Source organism: Parus major, chromosome 20 (genome assembly GCF_001522545.3).
Source record: "Parus major isolate Abel chromosome 20, Parus_major1.1, whole genome shotgun sequence".
Classification (NCBI taxonomy): domain Eukaryota; kingdom Metazoa; phylum Chordata; class Aves; order Passeriformes; family Paridae; genus Parus; species Parus major.
This window is the reverse complement of record NC_031788.1, coordinates 2,895-7,753: the sequence shown is the minus strand read 5'-3', so window position 1 is coordinate 7,753 and position 4,859 is coordinate 2,895.

Sequence of the window (4,859 nt, the reverse complement as noted above, 5' to 3'; positions counted from 1 at the left end):
GAGGGCTAGAGCTGGGCACGGACAGCCTTTGGAGAGCAGTCGATCTGTCCCCTGGGCCGGCTGTGAGGACAACAATGCGGAAAGCAAAGCGTCTCGGCAGAGTGCCAGTGCTTAGGGAGAAAAGGGGGAGGAAAGGGGAAAGGGAAGCAAACAATCTAGTTGTATGGAAAGTATGCCGGACTTTTACGGCATAAAGAAGTTGACTACCACTCATATGTTTCCAGGTCAGTTTAGCAGCTTATCTGTCCGGTCTTATTTCATAGGGACAGATGTGTCTTTGAAGACGGTAAGCCAAGTCTGCCTTTTTTATATCTTCAACACCAAAAAATGCCACCGGCACCACCAGTAAGTCATCACAGAAAAGCCACAGAAAATAACAGTGAATATTTGTTTATTTTACAAGCAGGTTTAAGAAGGATGCACAAATACAAAAAGTCACAGAAAGTACCAAAACATCTGGAAGAAGCAGAATGTATGAGATTAAGTGTACCTGGCAAATTCTTCCCCAAATTTCAGCACAGACAGCTTTTTCTTGAAAACTCAAGAGAACTATGCTAAATAGTTTTCTTCTTCTGACCAAACAGATAGGGTGTTCTGTTTAAGATAAAAACAAGAAAATAATTGTATCTGAAACAGGTCTGCACTGAATACTAGCATAACATCATTTGTCTATAAAAGAAATACATTAAATTACCGCTTCTGTCAAGGGATATTCATCATTCTTTTTTCTTATGAACACTACCCTATATGTAATATATCTAAATATGCTGGGTTTTCCTATACCCAAATCACTTACAATGGCAAGAATAGAAGGTTGTTTTTAGAATAAATTATATTATCAATAAGTGAATGGATTTATTTTCCAATCTTACTCTTAGTTTTATACAAGCAACTGTCAGACAAGCAACTCAGTAGTTGAGATATAAATATTCAAATTATACTGAAATATACTATAAAAACTTATTTCCAGAGTGATGGAAACTCAGAGACTTTCTCCTGGAACATACTCAGAAGTGAGGCTGTGTGACATAACTGCAGCACACAGCTTTGCTCAAGCCATGGCCTTGCCCACTTGAGCACCTGTATAACAGAAGCAGATACAGAGAGCTGTTAAAAGTAATTCCTATGTCATCAGTTCTAATGACATTAAGTCATTAGTCTAAAAAGTTTTTAACTTTTTTTAAGTATAAAACTTGTTTTCTTTTATAAGAAAAGAATTTTTAGCTGTGCAATGCCTAATTTCACAAGGAAGTGCAACTGTGATCATCTTGGTTTTGAAAAAGATAATGCAGCTGAGAGTCAAGAGATTTATGTATTAATTCCAGATTACATTGTTTTACAGACTTTTGGGGCAGTTTACCAGCACCTAGGTTCAAGTTTGTGATAAACATAACTTTAATTAACAGTAATTGCTTTAGTTACAAAGCTGAGGCTGTCCCCAACAATTCACTTCCAGAATAGTAGAAATATCTTTAAATTCTTTACTCATATGGCCTTGACACACTTAAAAATATCAGGGTAAGAGCTTATCCTTTGCCTATGGCATTACATCACTGAATGCCACAGTAGCTCACAGGAAAAGAAAAAAAATCCAGCCCTTCAATTTTCAATGTAACTTAAATAACTTCAATGTACTTAAAATAACATTTATAATTGATAAAATTTGGCAGATGTTCTGTTCTTTTCCTAAAAGAGTGGTAATAGTAGAACCCCTATCGGGAACAAACGTGGCTGCCTCTGGGGGCAGACTGGGAAACAACATCTTTGGGGGTTATGGTCCCAGGCAAAAGCCAGTTAATGTCACATTCTCCCAGAATTGTAGGTTGGGTTGTGTTGGATTTTTTACGGGACATCTAATGCCACTTTAATCAGTCCTTTCCTAGTAACTCTAAAAATTCATTAAATTCTTGGGTTTACTGTAAAAAAAAAAATTAAAAAATCTCATGTTTGTCTGAGTGTATTTATAAAGCTCTTGACACTTCTTAATGAGTGAAAGAAATTGGCCAGGAGACAAGACTCCTGTCTTAAGCCTTTATTAAGATTCAGCACTTGGGGTTGGAGGCCCAAGGAGTTGCTTATACCACGACCATTCCCACACTGACAGCTCCACGGTGGAGGCACAATTCAGCTTTGCAGCACACACTACAGAGCTGAAGCTCCCACCCTCATGAGAGTAGCCAGGAAGCCTGCAGTTCTGGCTCGTTGTCTAGGGGGGTCAGTCCTTTCCAATCCTCTTGAGGTCATGGTGATGCAGAAAGACGGTTTCTAAGCAGGCTTAGGTGATGCAGGGAGATGATCTTTCATCATAGCTTGCTAGAATATATTTCCTTGTCCTTTTATTCCTCTGTTAGCTCGTTGTTTTGGTGTCCTGCATGCCTTAGTTTGCATATTAGTTGCACAGCTTCCTGGGAGTTTCTTTGTTCTAGTGTGGCACAGCCCCCATGGGAGCAGCTTTGTTACACAGTAGCAGGGAAGTAAGGGAAAGGGAGAGAACAATGTCTCATAAGAACCTTTAAAACACTTCAGAAACTGGTAAGTAATTAACATTACTAATAACCATCAGAGTAAACAAGGGGTACAACAAACAAGGTTTACGAATGGGATAAGAACATTAACTGTACATAACTAAACACAGTATTTTAACCGGGGTGGATTTCTTGAGAGATTCTATTCATGACATGCACACACGTGTGCCTGTGTTCTGGCAAAGAGGGGAGAAATGCTGCTCTCTTGGGTGTTTAAGTACCTTGGATATCTCAGTCAGTTCTATTATAAGCTAACTGCTGTTAAATGTTGTTCCTTGGTTAAATTGTAAGGTAAAAGTGAATTTAAGTCCTGTTCAGTTTCAGTGCTATTAAGCTTTTTTGGCTGTATTGCCTTTGTCACACACATCTGAACACACACATGTACTCAACACACACAGAAAGTTCTCACTTCATTTCTGTTTGGATGAAGGTTTAGTTTATTGTTTGGATGGATTTAGTTTATTGTTGCTTTTTATCCCTTGGTGTGTCTTAACCATCTCATCAGTAGCAAAGTGAACCTTGCCAATGAACTTTGTTGTGCTGGTGCTTTATATCACTTCTGGATTTTACTGATCCCCTTGCCGGGGGATTTTTTTAAGTGATTCTCTAATGCTTGTCTGGAACAGGGGGAAGGAACCCTGGCCCAGGCTCTCTGCAAACTCTGCAAACGCTGCCTGTGCCCAAAAGAATTTCAAAGAGAGCTGGGGTGTGACAAACAAGGGCAATTTATTTCTAGAAGAGCAACAACAACAAACAACAGAACATATTAACAGAATGAAAGGAGAGACCCAAAATGTTCAGGCTTCACCTTGGGTGCTGTTGAAGTAACATTCCTAACTGCAATGCTGGTTAGTATCAGAGACCAACAGTCATTTATTCACCATTATTTGCCTGCAAAACAAAGACTTTCAGGACTTTCTGTAAACTTTTATCCCCTTTCTTCTGAGTTCAGCCTATGCTTTCCTCAGATACAGGTGTATCATGTTTCTTCTTGCAGTTTTTCTGTGAAGCAATATTGCCATGCAATGTTTTTGTATGGTAATCTTGAGGAGAGATCAGGGGGGATATCTCCTCTTACTTCATCATCATCATCATCATCATCATCTTTGTCATGCTGTCCTCCTCCAGATGACATTTCAAGCCTCACACATGCACTTTTTCTGCTTGTGATATTCCATTTATTATTTGATTGTGCTGATTTCTTACTTACACATCTAATTAATGTCTCATTAAAAAATACTTCCAAGGCTCCTTTCAATAAAACAATACTTTTTTGACATTAACTTCATGGGTTTAGCTGCTTTCCTTCCCACAGCATTAACACATTCATCCAAGTCTAAGCCTGAGTTACTCCCTGTTCTTCACCATAATACCTATCTTACTATATTAGAAAGAAGACAGCCCATAACTAGAATGAAGAGCAGCTAAAACAGGAAGATTAAAAAAAACTAATAAAGCAAAATCACAGAAAGACATATTTCTTAAATAATTTAAATGCTACTCCTTATAAAGTTAATTATTTAATTCATAATTTAATGATACATTTAGTTACTTATTTAATTATAATTAAAGTTATTAAGTTTCTTAGCTAAATACTATATATCTCTCTTCCAAACATTATGAGAGTCCTTATAAGAAGAACAATTTATGGCAGATATTTACAGTAGAAGAACCTATCTAAAAGCAGTAACATAGTAAATGTACTTAAAATTTGTGATAGATTGGCATTTAAGAAAACAAAGAGAAACTCCTAAAGAAGTTAAAACTGCCGGGGGCTGGTGGGAATTTTTCTCCCGGCCAACAACTGGCCATTTCTAAGAACTGACAGCAGTTTTGACCCTTGAAAAGTGAAATCAACCTGTGAACACCACCTTAAGACCTAAGCCTGAGAATTTCTTTGTCTCTTTGTTTCTGGCTGTGAAAGGTAACAGAGCTCCAGCTGGCTCCCGTTCCCTGCCCAGCCCATGTGGCCCAGGCAGGGGCTGGGCTGGGCCTGCCGCGGCTCCCGGCCGGGAGATGGGGCCTGCAGGGCTTGCCCCAGGCTCTGGGCTGGCCAGGCTGGTCCCTGGCTTGGCTGCAGTTTTTGCTGGGACTGAATTCACCAGAGACTGCCGAGGAAAGAAAGAAAAAAGCTTGTTATAAATGCAAAGGCAAATTCGTGATACGAATTAAAAGAAAGATTTATTAATAAACAACAGAAAACAACAATGATAAAATACCACAATAAAATAGTCAGCGCAGCGCTGGGTGGACAGGGTCTACACCAAAGGTATAGGATTCCCAAATCCACGTTTGAGGGTTTCCAGGCTTCGGTTTTTATAGAGGTTTTATGTC